The sequence below is a fragment of the Calliphora vicina genome, chromosome 4 (assembly GCF_958450345.1).
Source record: "Calliphora vicina chromosome 4, idCalVici1.1, whole genome shotgun sequence".
Taxonomy (NCBI): domain Eukaryota; kingdom Metazoa; phylum Arthropoda; class Insecta; order Diptera; family Calliphoridae; genus Calliphora; species Calliphora vicina.
This window is the reverse complement of record NC_088783.1, coordinates 111,560,573-111,582,007: the sequence shown is the minus strand read 5'-3', so window position 1 is coordinate 111,582,007 and position 21,435 is coordinate 111,560,573. Positions and strand designations below refer to the sequence as shown.

General features: G+C 21.2%; 1 protein-coding gene across 1 annotated transcript in view; it reads left to right on the top strand.

The window, feature by feature from the left end:
• Positions 1-21,435, top strand: part of norpA (no receptor potential A) — a 166,695-nt gene that overhangs the window by 62,980 nt on the left and 82,280 nt on the right. The gene's annotated exons all lie outside the window — the stretch shown is intronic.

Sequence of the window (21,435 nt, the reverse complement as noted above, 5' to 3'; positions counted from 1 at the left end):
AATAAATCGGACAATTTTTAATCGCATAATTATTGATTGAATTGAATAAAAAGTAAATCGATTAATTTCTAACCGAATGAAAAGTGTAGTGATTAATTTTGAATCGAATAAAGAATAAACTGGTTCATTTTAAATCGAATAAAAAGTGAACCGTTTCATTCTTAATCGAATAAAAAATTAATCGGTTTATTTGGAATCGAATAATAAGAGAAACGGTTGTTTTTCAAGCGAATAAAAAATAAGTCGGTTAATTTTTAATCGAATAAAAAGTTAATCGATAAATTTTTAATCGAATAAAAATTAAACCGATTAATTTTTAATCGATTAAAAAGTGAACCGTTTCATTCTTAATAGAATAAAATATTAATCGGTTTATTTGGAATCGAATAATAAGTGTACCGGTTGCTTTTCAAGCGAATAACAAATAAATCGGTTAATTTTTAATCGATTAATTTTTAATCGAATAAAAAGTTAATCGATTAATTTTGAATCGAATAAAAATTAAACTGGTTAAGTTTAAATCGAATAAAAAGTGCAACGTTTCATTCTTAATCGAATAAAAAATTAATCGGTTTATTTGGAATCGAATCATAAGTGAACCGGTTGCTTTTCAAGCGAATAACAAATAAATCGGTTAATTTTTAATCGAATAAAAAGTTAATCGATTAATTTTGAATCGATTAAAACTTAAACTGGTTAAATTTTAATCAAATAAAAAGTGAACCGTTTTATTCTTAATCGAATAAAAAATTAATCGGTTTATTTGGAATCGAATAATAAGTGAACCGGTTTTTTTCAAGCGAATAAATAATAAATCGGTTAATTTTTAATCGACTAAAAAGTTAATCGATTAATTTTGAATCGATTTAAAATTAAACTGGTTCATCTTTTAATCGAATAAAAAGTGCAACGTTTCATTCTTAATCGAATAAAAAATTAATCGGTTTATTTGGAATCGAATAATAAGCGATCCGGTTGCTTTTAAAGCGACTAACAAATAAATCGGTTAATTTTTAATCGAATAAAAAGTTAATCGATTAAAAATTAAGCTGGTTCATCTTTAATAAAAAGTGATCCGTTTCATTCTTAATCGAATAAAAAATTAATTGGTTTATTTGGAATCGAATAATAAGCGAACCGATTGCTTTTCAAGCGAATAACAAATAAATCGATTAATTTTTAATCGAATAAAAAGTTAATCGATTAATTTTTAATCGAATAAAAATTAAACAGATTAATTTGTAATCGAATAAAAAGTGAACCGTTTCATTCTTAATCGAATAAAAAATTAATCGGTTTTTTCTGGAACCGAATAACCGGTTGTTTTTCAAGCGAATAAAAAATAAATCGGATAATTTTTGTTTGAATCGCATAAAAAGTTAATCGATTAATTTTTGAAACTGTTTCATTTATGATCGAATTGAAAAAGGTTTATTGAAAATTTTTAATATTCCTCCTTAAAGTATACTTTAGTTTATCATACTAAACTTCCACTTAATAATTCCTGTTTTGTTTTAATATTTTCATTTATATTTTAAGCTTTTAAGCCTTTGAACATTTGTTTCCTTGTTTATCCTTTAAACAAAATTCGTTCATCTTTCTTAAACCGGCAGTATATTATATTTTGCAAAACTCCTTAAACTATACTACACTTTAACTCTACTTATTTTCATTTTGATTTTCATTGAAAAAAACTGTCTTTTTGTAAAACTTAAAGCTACTAATGTCTTTTAAATATTTGCTTTAACTTTTTTTAAAAACTGTTAATGGAAAATGTCTTCATTTAATACGGCTGCCTGTCAATTACCAAATATTTCAATCTCAACAACGACAGTCTGCAAGAAAAAAAAAAAACAAAATATTTCTTTAAAAATTTTTAAGACGTCTGCTTATCAAATTGCTGTTAACGGGCTGATGACAGTTTCTCTATAAAACATTAAATCAAAGAAGCAAAGTATTGCCCAAAATAAAAAGCATAGGAAAAGGAGAAGAAAAATATCTGTTTCATTTAAGGTTGTAGGAAATGTTTCCGCCTTGTTTTTTGTGTGTGTTGTACTGGCTGTTGCCTTAAAGTATGCAAATAAATGTTAAACATTCCTAGAATGTTTTCAGTTAAGGAAAATTTACAGAAATATTTCAAAAATTATAGGGGATAGTGGTAAATACACAATATGAGAAAAAAAAGAAGGAAACAAAATAAATCATTTTTAGCAAATCACTTTTGTAAATGTCTGTCTAGCATTTGGATAATTTAATTTTATACTTTATACACTTTGTAACGGAAGCTGTATTTGATGTTGTTATCAATTGCAAATGACAGATGTCTTACGGCAAAGTGAAGGCTTCCATTACTTAGAAAATTTAAATTTAACATGATTAAATCTATTCTACGCCTTAAAGCATACTTTATTTTTTTGTTTATTTGTTTCCTCTTTTTGTAGAAAAAAAACTTTGTTTCACATATTGTTTATAATTTAGTTTTGTGTTGCTTTTTAAGTAAATTAATTAAAATTTATACAACTACTTATTTGCATTAAGAAGGAAATCCTTATTATAAAATACCCTCCCTCTCTCTCTTTCTCACACTCATACTCTCTTGCTTTGGTTTTTATTATTTATTTAGTTTCGTTATTCTTTTAACATGCTTCCTTAAAGTATGCCACGATTTTTAGTTTTTGCTATATTTATTTTTTTTTTTAGCTTTTTAAACAAATCTCATTAAAACTAAAGAACTATATAAGAGTAACTTGGTTAGAATATTAAAGACGTGAGGAAGAAAATATTCTGTAATAAAACTACATATACAGAATGTATAGAATTATAAGAATAATTTAAGCTACTCAACAAAAAATTTTCAAAAGCTTATGCAGCCTGAAAATAATGGACTTAAAGGATAATATTTGCAACCAAATGGGATAAAAGAAAAGCAACAAGTAAAGAAATGTACAGAAAATGTTTCATATAGAGAATTGTAATCGATAATATAAAAAATTATAGAGAAAATTTTATGTTGAAAGGAAATTTTCTTTAGAAAATTTTAGATAACAAAAAAATCTAGAAAAAATTTCTCGAACTGCGAATTGTTGCATTAGGCATCGAATAATAGGTGAAAGGATTAATTTCGAATCGAAGATTTTTTGGAAAAAAATTTTGGTGAAAAATTTTTGGAGAATAAATTTTTTGGTGAAATAGAATTTTTGTTAAAAAAAATTTGTATACGAATAAATTTTGGTGAAAAAACTTTTTTCTTGAAATCCAATTTTTGTGAAAAAAATAATGAAAAAAGTTTTTGTGACATAAAATTTTTGCTAAAAAAAAATTAGTGAATTTTTTGGTGAAATAAAGCTTTTGATGGTGAAAAAAAATTTTTGGTGGAAAAAAATTTTATAATTATTCGAATAAAAAAACCGAATATTTTTTATTCGAATAATTATTTATTCGGTTTTTTATTCGAATAATTATACGAATATTTTTACAATCATATCGAAATATTCCATTTTTTTTTGACAAAAATTTGGATGAATTTACATACAAAGATAAGAAATAATTATTCGTATAATTGTTTGAATTATTATCCGGATATTTTTGTTAAAAGACCTGATTTATCAAAATAAAAAATAAAAAAAATTTTCACAATTAGTGAAGAATTTTTTGTTGAAATAAAGTTTTTGCTGGTGCAATGAAAATTTTTGGTGGAAAAAAATTTTAGCTAAAAAAAATTTTATAATTATTCGAATAAGAAACCGAATAATTTTTATTCGAATAATTAATTATTCGAATAATTATACGCATATTTTTACAATCATATCGAAATATTCCATTTTTTTTGACAAAAATTTGGATGAACTTACATACAAAGATAAGAAATAATAATTATTCGTATAATAATTGAATAATTATCCGGATATTTTAGTAAAAAAATCTGAATAATTATGATTTTTCAACATAAAATAATAAAAAACTTCAAGACATTTTCCATTTTTTTTATTCGAATAATTAATTATTCGGTTAGTTATTCGAATAATTATCCGGATATTTTGGTATAAGCATACGGTGATTTGTCAACGTACAATTAAAAAAAACAGTTTAGGAATTGTCCTAATTTTTATTCGAATAATTAATTATTCGGTTTGTTATTCGAATAATTATCTAGCTATTTTTGCAATTTTTTTTTTGATTTTTCAACATAAAGTAAAAATTTTTAATTTTTTGATTTTTTATTCGAATAATTATTCGGATTATTAGAAAAGTATGATTTTTCAATATAAAATTAAATTTTTTTATTTTTAATTTTTCGATTTTTTATTCGAATAATTATTCGGATATTTTTTTATTCGAATAATTATTCGGATATTTTTTTATTCGAATAATTATTCGGATAATCCGAATAAAATTATGATTCTTAACATAGCATAAAAAAAAATTCTTCAGGAAATTTTTATTCTGTTAACCATTCGGTTAGTTATTCGTACAATATTTTATTCGTTTGCAAACCGGAGTATTAGTGCAAATTTAAAAAAAAATCTTTTTAATTTTTCGATTTTTTTTCGAATAATTATTCGGATATTTTTGGAAAAAAAATCTGAAAAAATTTATGTTTTTCAACATAGAATTTAAAAAGCTCTTTTGGATATTTTAAATTTCTGTTTATCATTCAAATAAAAAAATTATTCGGTTATTTTGTACGAATAAATATCCCTATTTTTATTAAAAACATAGAATATTCTATATTTTTTGTCAAAAACTGAATGAAATTTTAATACAAAAGTAATAAATTTAATTAATTTTCAGCACATTTGTAATTGTTTTATTCGAATAATTAATTATTCGGTTAATTTTGCAAAAATATTGAATTTTAATTTTTTGTATAAATCTTAATGAATTTTTTCCCACAAAATTAATGAACTTTTTGGACAATTAAATTATTCGGTTATATATTCGAATAATTATCCGGATATATTTTTAAAATTATTAGAATAAGTATGATTTTTCAATATAAAATTAAATTTTTTTTATTTTTAATTTTTCGATTTTTTATTCGAATAATTATTCCGATATTTTTTTTATTCGGATATTTTTTTATTCGAATAATTATTCGGATATTTTTTTTATTCGTATAATCTGAATAAAATTATTAAAATGTTTATTCTGTTATACGAATAACTAACTGAATGATTAGGTTAGTTATTCGTATATTTTATTCGTTTGTTTAGTTGCATAATTATTCGATTGTTTTCCATATTTTGTATTCAAATAATTCGTATAGTTTTATGGAACAAACAGAAAAATTTTTTTTTCAAAATTTGTTTTCGATTATTCGCTTTTTTAATCGAATAATTATTAGGGTTTTTTTATTCAAATAATTATTCGTATATTTTTGTGGCTGTTCTCAATAATCAAGCAAAGATTTTTCAGAAATTAACTTTTAATTATATTTATTCGAATAATTTTTTATTCGCTTGTTTATTTAAATGATTATTCGTTTGTTTTAAATTTTTTGTATACAAATAATTCGTATAGTTTTATAGAAAAATAAGAACAACATTTTTTCCAAAATTTTTTTTCGATTATTCGCTTTTTTAATCGAATAATTATTAGGGTTTTTTATTCGAATAATTATTCGTATATTTTTGTAACTGTTTGCAATAATCAAATAAAAAATTTTCAGAATTTTTTTTCGAGTATTCGTTTGTTTAATCGAATAATTATTCGGCTGAATTTTTGTTTAGGTATTCGAATAATTTGGATATTTATAAAGAATCACCAGAAAAACGAAATTTATTTTCATTTATTCGAATAATTAATCGAATTTCTTATTCGAATATTGTGGTATTTTTGTAACATTTACAAAATGGATTTTTAAATTTTTTATTCGAATAAATTTCATTAGAATTTACATATATTATCGTTATATTTCTTTATTATTTGTATTGACTTTCTTTATAAATTCCTGTGGTATCATTGATTTCCTTTTTCTTTTTTTTTCTCTTAACAAAATTATTAAATTTTATGCAAATGCGTTTTATCATGTATTTTTTTATTTTTTTGTTCATCTACCATTTTGATTATTTCTTATTTTCTTTATCATGTTTATTATTATTGTTATTATTATAGTTCCTTTACGGGCAACAAACTTGTCCTTATCATTTCTGTGAATAAGTTTTGTCACTATAGTTTTCTGTATTTTTTTATTTTTTTTCATTCTTTCTGTTCTTTCTTGTTTTCTGGTCATGTATAATTTAAATAATTTAAGACTTGTATAGAAAATAAAATGATACTAAAAGCGAGGTTGTTGTTTTTTGTATGAAAACAACTGTTGTTGGTGTTGTTTGTTGTCGTTGTTAAGGGAAGGGAAGCGAGGAAATGTAAAAAAAAATGAAAAAAAAATATCCTTTAATGTGCATGCAGGCGTTAGTAAAGAATGTAGGAAAGAAAAGTAAAAGATATTTTTTATAAACAGAATAACCAACAAGCAGACAAACATAGAAATAATCATATAAACACTCAAACATACGTGCAAAACATTCGTACGTACCTACAAACAAAAACCCATTCAGCCTGTTTGTTATGCAACAAATAATGCTTGTTTACCATTCGTGCATTTTTATTTCTCTGCTCTGTTTAGAGGTTCGTTCGTACCACGACTATGTTTACGAGTAAGAGCATGAGTATGTACGATGTTGCTGTTGTTATTGTAGTTAGCTGTAGACTGGTTTTAGTATACAGTTTGTTGTCGTTGTTGCTGTTGTTGGCAAAATACAACTGTGTAAACTAACAGTAATTTTCATATTACATACAATAGATTGCAATCGACAATAAAAGTCTTATTTTGTTTATTTTGTTTTTATTTCTTTATGGGGGTGGGGGAGTGGTAGAGCCAGGGTTTATGTGAGCATGATAGATAGAGCAAAATACTATATATGTATGTAAGTTAAAGCCTGTAAAGTATTGTAGCAAATAATACTTTAATACAATAGTTACTAAATTATTTACATGTAGTTTTAATAGTAAATAAAAATAAAATGGAAAAATTATATAAATAAGTTATATTCTTGCAAGTGTTTACATTTACCTACATACAGACATATGTATATAAGAACTTAAGTAAATAAAACATAAAACAATACAAAAGAAATCAAGCAATTTAAGTCTGGTTACAAAAATAAAGCAGTATGTACTTCTAAGAGATATTTCAAAATAACGCAAAAAATCCTTTTAAAGAAATTACACAGCAATGGAATAAAAATAATTTAGAAATTGCCTTTCTAACTAATAATAGACATTTAAAAGTTGAATATTTTTCTTAAGAGAGGATTTCAAAACCCTAACATTTTTTGTAATTTTATTTAAAATAAGTTTAATAAATTGATATTTAACGTTTTAACCCAACTAATGATAATTATGATAGTTTTCCACACATTTTTTAAATAATATTTAAAAATTATTCGGTTTTTTGTTCGAATAATTTTTATTTAATTCGAATAAATATTACAAAATTAAAAAAAATCTAAAAAATTATGATTTTTATTTATTGCTAAAAATTAAAATTATGCTTTCCAAAGCATTTTTAAAAATTATAATTATTCAGATTTTTATTCGAATAATTATTTTCCTTAACAATTCTAAAAATGTTTAATATAATTATCAAAAAAAATAAAATTTTTTGTAAAATTTTTCAATTATTCGGTTTTTTATTCGGATAATTAACCGATTATTTTTTATTTTATTCGAATAAGTATCTAATAAATCCTAAAAATTGTAATATTTCAATATAAATATAAAAAAACAAATTTTTTGTAAAATTTTTCAATTATTCGGTTTTTTATTCGGATAATTAAACGATTTTTTTTTATTTTATTCAAATAATTATCCAACAAACTTAAAATTATGATACATTTATTATTAATAATAAAAAAATAATACTTTTCTGTATATTTCTGAAATTTGTCAGATTATTCGGTTTTATATTCGATTAATTATTAAGGCATTTTCCTTAACATTCTAAAAAAAACTTAATAATTTTGGTAAAATTTTTCAATTACTCGGTTTTTTATTCGGATAAATAACCGATTATTTTTTATTTTATTCGAATAATTATCCACAAAATATAAAATTATGATATATTTTTTATTAATAATAAAAAAAACTTACTTTTCTGTATATTTCTGAAATTTGTAAGATTATTCGGTGTTTTTATTCGAATAATTATCCGGACATTTTCCTTAACAATTCTAAAAAATTGTAATATTTATAAATATAAAAAAACTAATTTTTTGTAAAATTTTTCAATTATTCGGTTTTTTATTCGGATAATTAACCGATTATTTTTTTATTTTATTCGAATAATTATACCAAACAAAATAAAATTATGATATATTTATTATTATTATTATTAATAATATAAAAAAAAATACTTTTCTGTATATTTCTGAAATTTTTGAGATTATTCGATATTTTTATTCGAATAATTATCCGGGAATTTTCCTTAACAATTCTAAAAAATTGTAATATTTCAATATAAATATAAAAAATAAAACAAATTTTTTGTAAAATTTTTCAATTATTCGGTTTTTTATTCGGATAATTAACCGATTATGTTTTATTTTAATCGTATAATTATCCGAAAAAATAAAGTAAAATTATTAATAATAAAAATAAATAATTTTATGGATATTTCTGAAATTTTTGAGATTATTCGTTATTTTATTCGAATAATTCGTTATTTTTATTCGAATAATTATCTGGGTATTTTCCCTAAAAATCCTAAAAAATTTAATATTTCAATATAAATAAAACTAATTTTTTTTAAAATTTTTCAATTATTCGGTTTTTTATTCGGATAATAAAACGATTATTTTTTATTTTATTCGAATAATTTTCCCAAAAATTTAAAATTATGATACATTTATTATTAATAATAAAAATAAATAATTTTCTGTATATTTCTGAAATTTTTGAGATTATTCGTTATTTTTATTCGAATAATAATCCGGGCATTTTCCTTAACAATTCTAAAAAATTTTAATATTTCAATATAAACAATGAAAACTAATTTTTTGTAAAATTTCTCAATTATTCGGTTTTTTATTCGGATAATTAATCGATTAGTTTTTATTTTATACGAATATAATTATTTGAAAAATATAAAATTATTATATATTTATTATTAATAATAAAAATAAATAATTTTCTGTATATTTCTGAAATTTTTGAGATTATTCGTTATTTTTATTCCAATAATTATTCGGGCATTTTCCTTAACAATTCTAAAAAATTGTAATATTTCAATATAAATATAAAAAAAAACTAATTTTTTATAAAATTTTTCAATTATTCGGTTTTTTTTTCGGATAATTAACCGATTATTTTTTATTTTATTCGAATAATTATCCGAAAAAATAAAGTAAAATTATTAATAATAAAAATAAATAATTTTATGGATATTTCTGAAATTTTTGAGATTATTCGTTATTTTTATTCGAATAATTATCTGGGCATTTTCCTTAACAATTCTAAAAAATTGTAATATTTCAATATAAATATTAAAAAAAAAAAATTTAGTAAAATTTTTCAATTATTCGATTTTTTATTCGGATAATTTACCGATTATTTTTTATTTTATACGAATATAATTATTCGAAAAATATAAAATTATGATATATTTATTAATAATAAAAATAAATAATTTTCTGTATATGTATTTCTGAAATTTTTGAGATTATTCGTTATTTTTATTCGAATAATTATCCGGACATTTCCTTAACAATTCTAAAAAATTATAATATTTCAATATAAATATAAAAAACTAAGTTTTTGTAAAATTTTTCAATTATTCGGTTTTTTATTCGGATAATTAACCGATTATTTTTTATTTTATTCGAATAATTATCCGAAAAATATAAAAATTATGATATATTTATTAGTAATAATAAAAAAATATATTTTTCTGTATATTTCTGAATTTTTTGAGATTATTCGTTATTTTTATTCGAATAATTATCTGGGTATTTTCCTTAACAGTTCTAAAAAATTTTAATATTTCAATATAAATATAAAAAAACAAATTTTTTGTAAAGTTTTTCAATTATTCGGTTTTTTAATCGGTTAAATAACCGATTATTTTTTATTTTATTCGAATAAATATCCTAAAAAAATTTTAATACTTGAATATTATATAAAAAACTAACTTTTTGTAAAATTTTTCAATTATTCGGTTTTTTATTCGAATAATTAACCGATTATTTTTAATTTTATTCGAATAATTATCCGGACAAAAATTAAATTATGATATATTTATTATTTATTATTAATAATAAAAAAACTTAATTTATTGTATATTTTTGAAATTTGTCAGATTATTCGATGATTTTATTCGAATAATTATCCGGATATTATTTTAAATATTGGAAATATTAATGAAAACTTTCTGATTAATTAAACAAATAATTTTTTTTCCAAAAAATTTCACGATTATTCGGTTTTTTATTCGAATAATTATTCGGATATTTTTGTAAAGTAATCAGAATAATTCAGATCTTTTAATATAAAATTAATAAATTAACTTTTGAGGACGTTTTTCATGTACTCGATTATTTATTCGAATAATTATCCGAATATTTAATAATTATTAGATTTTTCACACACTTTTTTTAGTTTGACGGTTTTTTATTCGAGAATTTTTGCAAAAATATCGTAATAATCGAATAACGATGTTTTATGATTCTGTTTTCGAATATTCTTTTTTATTTTGTATAATAATCTGAATTATATTTCAATACAGAAGCTAACGAGGCATTTTTTGTAATTGTGTTCTAAACAATTTCATTATTTAATTGATGTTAACTAATATTTATTTCCCTTTATTCTAATTACAGGTATGTTTGTGACAAACTACAATATATAAGGTAAAATTTATTATATTTTAAGAATTCCAATATTCAGTTAAACTTCTTTAAATATTTTACTTATACAGCCTCTTTTCATAAACACTAAACGAAATTCTTTCTATTATTTAAAATTTCAATAATATTAAACAAATTTCCTTAAATTTTGTTGTAATTTTCAAACAATGTGCTATCACCCCTAAACATATGCTTCATTTTATAAAAAAAAACATGTTTTACTTGAAATTTATTTATTGTTACCCTAACTTTTAATATGTTCTATTAAAATTCAAATATTTCAAGTAAAACTTTTCCTTTTTGTAATAAATATCGAATGAAGTAAACTTGTTTGTATAACCATAATTGTTCACAGCTTTAAATTATGCTACACAAACTTTAAATTCATATTTAATTAGAACATACATTATTCTAGAAAAACAAAAAGCGGGAGAGGGCGGTTTTCCACCATGTTATTATGAAAAAATAAACAATATTTTATTGAGATTGGAATTTATTTATTTGGTTGTTGATTTCAACGACACAGCAAACTTTTAAATATAAAGCATAATTTTTGGCTATAATTTATGTAAATAATAAAATAATGTTATTGAAATTGAAAAATAAATAGAAATAAAATTATTATCACAATCAAATTATTTGTTTTTGTTTAAAAGAAAATAAATAATTTTGGCTTAAACATAAACAAACATAATTATAAACATTTTAAATAAAAGAGGAAAATAAAATTATTATGAATTTGTTTATTTATTTGGATTTTAAATACAATGCAAATAATTCTGTTATATTTTCACATTTTCGGGTTTTTAATGGAATAATTATTCATTTCTTTTTTTTTATATTTCTACGGGTTTTTTATTCCAATAATAACAGTGATTATTTTTCATATATTTTAACGGATTAATCGGTTTTTATTCGAATAATTATTCGGTTATTTTTATTGTTTTATTCAAATTTTTAGGCAAATATGTATTAATACTTATGATAAATTTCCACATATTTTTCCGAAATTTATTTAATCGGATTTTTATTCGAATAAATTAATCGGAAATTTTTCAGAATGTGTTTTGGAAAAAAAAATCTGACATTATTTGTTTTATCAAAAAAAATTTTATTCGAATAATTATCCGGATATTTTTTTCAAAAATGGAACACTACCTGATTAATTAAAAAACGTTTGCTTGGAAAAAAAATTTCCGATTATTCGGTTTTTTTATTCGAATAATTATGAATATTTCAATATAAATATTAAAAAAAAAAACAAATTTTTTGTAAAATTTTTCAATTATTCGGTTTTTATTCGATTATTTTTTTATTTTATTCGAATAATTATTATTAATAATAAAAAAAACTTACTTTTCTGTATATTTCTGAAATTTGTAAGATTATTCGGTGTTTTTATTCGAATAATTCTGATTTTTTTCCTTAACAATTCTAAAAAAATTATTCGGTTATTTTTGGAAAAAAATTCGATTAATCGAATAATTTTTCATGATTTTCGGTTATTTATTCTAAAAATTATTCGGTTATTTTTGCATAAAATCCGAATAATCGAATACTTTTTACTTTTCAGGATGTTTTTTGGAAAAAAAAATCTGACATTATTTCTTTTATCAAAAAAATTTTTATTCGAATAATTATCCGGATATTTTTTAAAAAATAAAACATTACCTGATTTATTAAAAAAACGTTTTCTTGGAAAAAAAATTTCCGATTATTCGGTTTTTTTAATCGAATAATTATTAGGATATTCTTTATAATTTAGATCTTTTAATATAAAAAGAGTAAATTAACTTTTGAGGTCGTTTTTCATGTACTCGATTATAAATTCGGTTTTTATTCGAATAATTATCCGGATATTTTCTTAAAAATTTAAAATATTAATGATCGTTATCTGATTTATTAAAAAAACTTTTCTTTGGAAAAAATTTCCCGATTATTCGGTTTTTTTATTCGAATAATTATTCGTATATTTTTGTAAAATAATCAAAATCATTCAGATCTTTTAATATAAAATGAATAAATTAACTTTTGAACTCGTTTTTCATGTACTCGATTACAAATCCAGTTTTTATTCGAATAATTATCCGGATATTTTAATCAAAAATTGGAAATATTAATGAACGTTATCGGATTTATTAAAAAAAAACGCTTCTTTGGAAAAAATTTCCCGATTATTCGGTTTTTTTATTCGAATAATTATTCGTACATTTTTGTAAAATAATCAAAATAGTTTAGATCTTTTAATATAAAATGAATAAATTAACTTTTGAAGTCATTTTTCATGTACTCGATTACAAATTCGGTTTTTATTCGAATAATTATTCGTACATTTTTATAAAATAATCAATATCATTCAGATCTTTTAATATAAAATGAGTAAATTAACTTTTGAGGTCGTTTTTCATGTACTCGATTATAAATTCGGTTTTTAATCGAATAATTATCCGGAATTTTTTTTAAATTGGAAATATTAATGACGTTATCTGATTTATTAAAAAAAACGTTTCTTTGGAAAAAATTTCCCGATTATTCGATTTTTTTATTCGAATAATTATTCGTACATTTTTGTAAAATAATCAAAATCATTCAGATCTTTTAATATAAAATGAATAAATTAACTTTTGAGGTCGATTTTTATGTACTCGATAATAAATTCGGTTTTTATTCGAATAATTATCCGGATATTTTTGAAAAAAATTGGAAATATTAATGAACGTTATCTGATTTATTAAAAAAAACGTTTCTTTGGAAAAAATTTCCCGATTATTTGGTTTTTTTATTCGAATAATTCTTCGGATATTCTTGTAAAATGATCAAAATAGTTCAGATCTTTTAATATAAAATGAATAAATTAACTTTAGAGGTCGTTTTTCTTGTACTCGATTATAAATTCGGTTTTTATTCGAATAATTATCCGGTTATTTTTTTTAAATTGGAAATATTAATGAACGTTATCTGATTTATTAAAAAAAACTTTTCTTTGGAAAAAATTTCCCTATTATTCGGTTTTTTTATTCGAATAATTATTCGTACATTTTTGTAAAATAATCAAAATAATTCAGATATTTTAATATAAAATGTATAAATTAACTTTTGAAGTCATTTTTCATGTACTCGATTACAAATTCGGTTTTTATTCGAATAATTATCCGAATATTTTCTTAAAAATTTAAAATATTAATGAACGTTATCTGATTTATTAAAAAAAACGTTTCTTTGGAAAAAATTTCCCGATTATTCGGTTTTTTTATTCGAATAATTATTCGGATGTTTTTGTAAAATAATCAAAATCATTCAGATTTTTTAATATAAAATGAGTAAATTAACTTTTGAGGTCGTTTATCATGTACTCGATTATAAATTCGGTTTTTATTCGAATAATTACCCGGATATTTTCTTAAAAATTGGAAATATGTATTAATGAACGTTATCTATCTGATTTATTAAAAAAAATTTTCGATTATTCGGATTTTTTTATTCGAATAATTATTCGGATTTTTTTTTTAATAATTTTTTAATTTAAAATAAATAACTTTTAAGGTCGTTTTTCATGTACTCGATTATTTATTCGAATAGTGCAGGCAACATTTTTTTATCGAAATTTTGTTTGCTTTAATTTTGTGTTTCTTTTTATATTTTTGTCTCCAAAAATAAAATGAATATCTTACAGCCTTTAAATATGCTTCATATTTTTTATGTTTTGTTTATTTTTACATTTTGCTAAAAAAAAGAACTCTTTTAATTATGGCACTTGTTTTTCTATTTGTCTCTCTACCTCGTTATTATTTAGTTTATTTTTTTTATTTATTTAGTTTCCTTTTTTCATCATTAACAACCCAACAATTCTTTTTGTTTTGTTTTTTTTTGCTGCACATTAAGGCCATTTATACAAACACCTAAAAGTCATTTAGAGTTTTTTGTTCTTTGAATTTCTCATAGAAATTTGTTTTATTTTTCTTTGGCCATTAAAATTCTTACATTTCTTTCTATTTTTTTTTTTCTTGCACTCTGCCACTATTAAAATAAATAGTTGTTTTATTGTATTTGCTTTTTGTGTAGCCAGCCAGCCAGCCAGTCAGCCATTTCATGTTTTTATGTGTGTTTGTTGAAAAACTTCTCAACTTTTTCCGCACGTTTTGTGTATTATAAATATATATTATGTTGCCTACATTTAGGCGTTTAAATAACAGTATTAAAACTACATCAACTTTTAAGAACTTCAAACAAATAAATCGTTTTCTTTTTGCTACACACACATAAAAAACACACGGCACTTGAAGCAAATAATGTAACAGTGTTTATTTTTTTTTATTTTAGTGCAAGATATGGTGGGGTCTTATTTAAACTTAGAACTTTTGTAAGGAAATTTAGTTCAAAAGTAGGCTTTGTTTAGTATAAATAAAATTTCATTTCATTGCTGAGAGTAAACAATTAAATGGAATTTTAAACGTTTAAAGAACACTTGGAACATTTTCTTATTTAAATTAAAAAAGAAATGACCTAAAAACAAGTATTATTTTTTATTGGTCTTGAAATTTTTTTTAAAAAAAATCTAAAAAACAGTTGAAGTTAGTTAATAAATATAGATTTTTTTATAATGGTTTATCTTAATAAAGTTTTTTAAAAAAAAAATCTGATTTTATATCAAAAATGTGATTTTTTAATAATTTAAAGAAAATTGCCTAAAAATATGCTTTACTTTTTTAAACCTTATTTCTGTTAACTTTCATTTATCCCTATCACTTCAATTTTATTTCACATTTGCTGTTGGCTAACGTAAACTATTATACAACAACTTTTAGCTTTGTAACTTATACTTTTAACTAAAACATTAACTTTTAACAGCCTTAAGTTATGCTTCTACTTCTACTTGTTTATGCTTTTTATTGATTTATTAGCAGTTTTGTTAAAAGATCTTAGTTTGTTATTACTTCACCTTTGGAGCCAACATATTTACAGCAAAAGTTGTTGCTGCAAAAGTTTTCTTAGTTTAAAATAATTTTTTTTTTTAGTAGCCTAAAAGTATACTTTTCTTTATAAGCACAGTTTGGTTTACCTTTCATATATGCAAAAAAAAAATAAATTGTGTAAAAAAGTGTAAAGTTTAGAAAAGTTTTAACAACAAATTGCCACAGCTAAAAAGTAAAGTTTTTTTTTTTGTAAAACAAATTTTGTTGGTAGCCAGTAATTAAAGTTTAAATTAACAATTATATTTGAGAGCATTTAAAGAAGGGGTGATTTACATAAAGGAATATGGCATGTACTAAGATTTAAAGTTATAGAAACAAAGGTGTTTAGATGATAAAACTGGTATTGAATTTGAAAGCACAAGACATAAATATTTGCGAATAAATACTGGAATAAAAATCCGATTAATTTAAAAAATACCTGGTTGGATTTTTATGAATTTTAGTGTAAATAATAACAAATTAGAAATTTTTTTAAAAAATTTTCGAATAAAAAACCGAATAATTATTCGAATAAAAATCCGATAATTTAAAAAAAAGTACCTGAAGTTTGGCTTTATTAAATTTTAGTGTAAAAAATAAAAATTTAAAATTTTTTTTTAAAGTATTCGAATAAAAAACCGGTTTATTATTTGAATAAAAACTCCATTAATCAAAAAAAGTACCAGAAGTTTGTCTTTATTAAATTTTGGTTTAAAAAATAAAAATTTATCAAATTTTTTAAAATATTCGAATAAAAAACTAAATAATTATTCGAATAAAAAACCGATTAATTGAAAAAAAAATACCACAAGTTTGGCTTTATTAAATTTTTGTGTAAAATTTAAAAATTTAACAATTTTTTTAAAATTTTAGAATAAAAAACTGAATAAAAAATCGATTAATCGATAAAAAAAAGTACCAGAAGGTTGTCTTTATTGAATTTTAGTGTAAATAATAACAAATTAGAAATTTTTTTAAAAAATTTTCGAATAAAAAACCGAATAATTATTCGAATAAAAATCCGATTAATTAAAAAAAAAATACCACAAGATTGGATTTATTGAATTTTTGTGTAAAAAATAAAAATTTAACAAATTTTTAAAAATTTTCGAATAAAAAACCGAATAATTATTCGAATAAAAAATCGATTAATCGAAAAAAAAGTACCAAGAGGTTGTCTTTATTGAATTTTGGTTTAAAAAATAAAAATTTAACAAATTTTTTAAAATATTCGAATAAAAACCGATTAATCGAATAACAATGCCAGAAGGTTGGCTTTATTGAATTTTCGTATAAATAATACTGAATAATTATTCGAATAAAAAGCCGATTAATTTAAAAAAAGTACCTGAAGTTTGGCTTTATTGAATTTTAGTGTAAAAAATAAAAATTTAACAAATTATTTTAAAATATTCGAATAAAAATCCAAATAATTATTCGAATAAAAAAGCCGATTAATCGAATAACAATGCCAGGAAGTTGGCTTTATTGATGTTTGGTGTAAATGATAATAATTTAACATTTTTTTTTAATTATTCGAATAAAAATCGAATGATTATTCGAATAAAAAACCGATTAATTGAAAAACAGTTTGGAATTTTTAAATTTTAGTGTAAATGACAACAATTTAGCAAATTTTTTTAAAACTTTCGAAAAAACCGAATAATTATTCGAATAAAAAAACGATTATCAAACAAAAATACCAGAAAGTTTGCTTTTTTTAATTTTTGTGTAAATGATAACAATTTAACAATTTGTTTAAAAATATTCGAATAAAAAACCGAATAATCATTCGAATAAAAATCCGATTAATTTAAAAAAGGTTGGCTTTTTTGAATTTTAGTATAGAAAATAAAAATTTAACCAAATTTTTTTTACAAATTTTCAAATGTAAAACCGAATAATTATTCGAGTAAAAAACCGATTTATCGAAAAAAATACCAGAATGTTGTCTTTTTTTAATTTTAGTGTAAATGATAAAAATTTAAGAATTTTGTTTTAAATAGTCGAATAAAAAACCGAATAATTATTCGAATAAAAAACCGATTAATCGAAAAAAATACCAGAATATTGGCATTTTTGAATTTTAGTGTAAATTATAACAATTAAATTTTTTTTTTTTAAATATTCGGATACAAAAAACCGAATAATTATTCGAGTAAAAATCCGATTAATTTAGAAGAAAGTACCAGATGGTTGTTTTTTTGAATTTTAGTGTATAAAAGAAAAATTTAACAAATTTTTTTTAAATATTCGAATAAAAAACCAAATAATTATTCGAATAAAAAACCGATTAATCGAATAACAATGCCAGAAGGTTGGCTTTATTGAATTTTAGTGTAGAAAATAAAAATTTAACCAAATTTTTTTTTACAAATTTTGAAATATAAAACGAATAATTATTCGAGTAAAAACCGATTAATCGAAAAAAAAATACCAGAATGTTGTCTGTTTTGAATTTTAGTGTAAATGATAAAAATTTAAGAATATTGTTGTAAATGGTCGAATAAAAAACCGAATAATTATTCGAATAAAAAACCGATTAATCGAAAAAAATACCAGAATATTGGCATTTTTAAATTTTTGTGTAAATGATAAAAATTTTGTTTTAAATGATCGAATAAAAAACCGAATAATTATTCGAATAAAAAACCGATTAATCGAAAAAAAGTACCAGAATATTGGAATTTTTGAATTTTAGTGTAAATTATAACAATTTAATCTTTTTTTTAAATATTCGGATAAAAAACCGAATAATTATTCGAGTAAAAATCTGATTAATTTAGAAGAAAGTACCAGAAGGTTGTCTTTTTGAATTTTAGTGTATAAAAGAAAAATTTAACAATTTTTTATTAAATATTTGAATAAAAAACCAAATAATTATTCGAATAAAAAACCTTTTAATCGAATAACAATGCCAGAAGGTTAGCTTTATTAAATTTTGGTGTAAAAAAAAATTTAACCAATTTTTTTTTAAATTTTCGAATAAAATTTGAATAATTATTCGAATAAAAAACCGATAAATTGAAAAAAAAGTACCAGAAGTTTAGCTTTATTAAATTTTAGTGTAAATGATAACAATTTTTTTTTAAATATTCGAATAAAAAATTGATTAATCGAAAAGAACCAGAAGGTTTCAATTTGAAAAAGTGAAATGATAACAATTTAGCAATATTTTTTAATAAAAAACCGAATAATTATTCGGAAAAATAACCGATTAATCGAAAAAAAAATACCAGAAGGTAACTGTTTTTAATTTTGGTATAAATGATAATTTATCAATTTTTTTTTTAATTTTTGAATAAGAAACTAAGTTATTAAAAAAAACCGAATTATTATTCGAATAAAAATCCGAATAATAGAAAAAAATACTGGAAGGTTGCCTTTTTTAATTTTAGTGTAAATGGTAACAAATTAGGAATTTTTTTTTTAAAATATTCGAATAAAAAACCGAATAATTATTCGAATAAAAATCCGATTAATTTAGAAAAAAATACCAGAAGGTTGGCTTTTTGAATTTTAGTGTATAAAATAAAAAAGTAACATTTTTTTTTAAATATTCGAATAAAAAACCGAATAATTATTCGAATAAAAAATCGATTAATCGAAAAAATACCAGAATATTGGCATATTTGAATGTTATTGTAAATCATAACAATTTAAATTTTTTTTTTAAATATTCGTATAAAAAACCAAGTAATTATTCGAATAAAAATCCGGTTAATTTAAAAAAAATTACTAGAAGAATGACTTTTTTGAATTGTAATGTAAATTACAACAATTTAGCAATTTTTTTTTAAATTTTTGCCTAAAAACCGAATAATTAATCGGATAAATACCCGAATAAAAATCCGATTAATTTAGAAAAAAGTACCAGAAGATTGGCTTTTTTGAATTTTAGTGTAAATAATAAAATTGTAATAAATTTTTTTTAAAATATTCGATTAAAAAACCGAATAATTATTCGATTAAAAAACCGTTTAATTTTAAAAAATATCTTTTATGTTCACAATAGAAGAAAAGCCGTATAAAACAACAATCTAACGTAATAATAATGAAAATTATTTTAGGGAAAATAGTCAGTTTTAAAGGTTGTCTTACATTTTGACACACAACTTTTTTTATATGAAACCTATTTGGCTGATTTTCAATACCTAACTGCCTAGGGCAATGATAAAGATTCTTGTGTAAATTTAATTAATTTCGGTTGTGCATTTTAGGAGTGAGAGTGATTTACACTAACATACAGATTAAAAGAAAATTTTTTTTTTTTTTAATTTTTTTAAAATTAATTTATATATTCATTTATTAGCATATTGAAATTTTATATTTTTGGAAAGTAAATAGAATAGCCTTTCATTTGATATAAAATAAGTGTATGTTTTCTTTGTTTTTATAAAAAATAAATGAAGTCAATCATGATATTAAACCTAAAAATTTCATAATTTTTTAATAGAAAAACTATTGCCTTAAATTACTTCCTGCCCAAAAATCATTTAAAACAGACATGTACAAGTAAATAGGCAAGCATTTAAACTAATTTCCTTTTTAATCTAAAAACAAACAAACATGACACAAAGACTCATACACAGAATTAAAATAACTTTCAATTTCCCTTATGAAATCTTAATCCTAAAAGAAATCTCATTACAGTTTTCCTTACAATCTTTCTTACAATATCAAACCATAAACCTAATACCCAATTTCAACTAAAACTAGTAATGTAATGAGAATGAGTGACAGAAATTACATGAAATCAAAAAATAAATACATCAAACAGATCTACTTCTTATTTAAACCAATAAACAAACTAGATTTGTTTTAGAAAATACAGCCCTAACACCCTATACACACTCTTAAATGTATAAAAAGATTATTACAGCCTAAAAGATATGCTTTGATTGATGCTTAATGTGACTCTTCTTACTCTTGCAATGAATGGCACTTAGTGGTAAATGTTTTTGAGGCTCGCCTTTAGGCTAATATTTTATTAAATAAATAATAACAAAACAAAAGGAAAATCCTTGTGTTTTGTGACACTAAACTAAATTTTTGGTGGTTTCATAATAAAAAAGGGGGGTTTTTTTCTAAGGGTGGCCACCAAAAGACAAAAATTATGAAGATGATGATGATGATGCTGATGATAAATTGTGTGTAAATTTTTTACACTTGATTTATTGGGGAGGTGTTAAAGGGCTAAATGAATGGTTTATAGTAGCTAAGGGTTTATAAATAAGTAAATAAACATTTTGAGGTTAGCAAGAGGCTGATATTTTAGCTCAAGCCTTAAGGTAGGCAATGGAAAATAAATAAACAAATTGAAATCAATTTTAAACAGCAAATAAATAACAGATAAACGAATTTCAGATTAAATTAAAGAATTTGCCATAAATACTAAATAAATTTTCGGCATTAAAAACAATTTACTTTACAATTTACAATTTGCTGTAAAATTGTAACTTTAATGTATTTTAAATTTTATATTTCTGTAACCTCAGGCAGGCTTAACATTTTTGTTCGTTTTAATTTTCATTTTCCTGCTAAATAGAAAGAAAGTTTTGCATTGTTTTCGGTTTTATTAA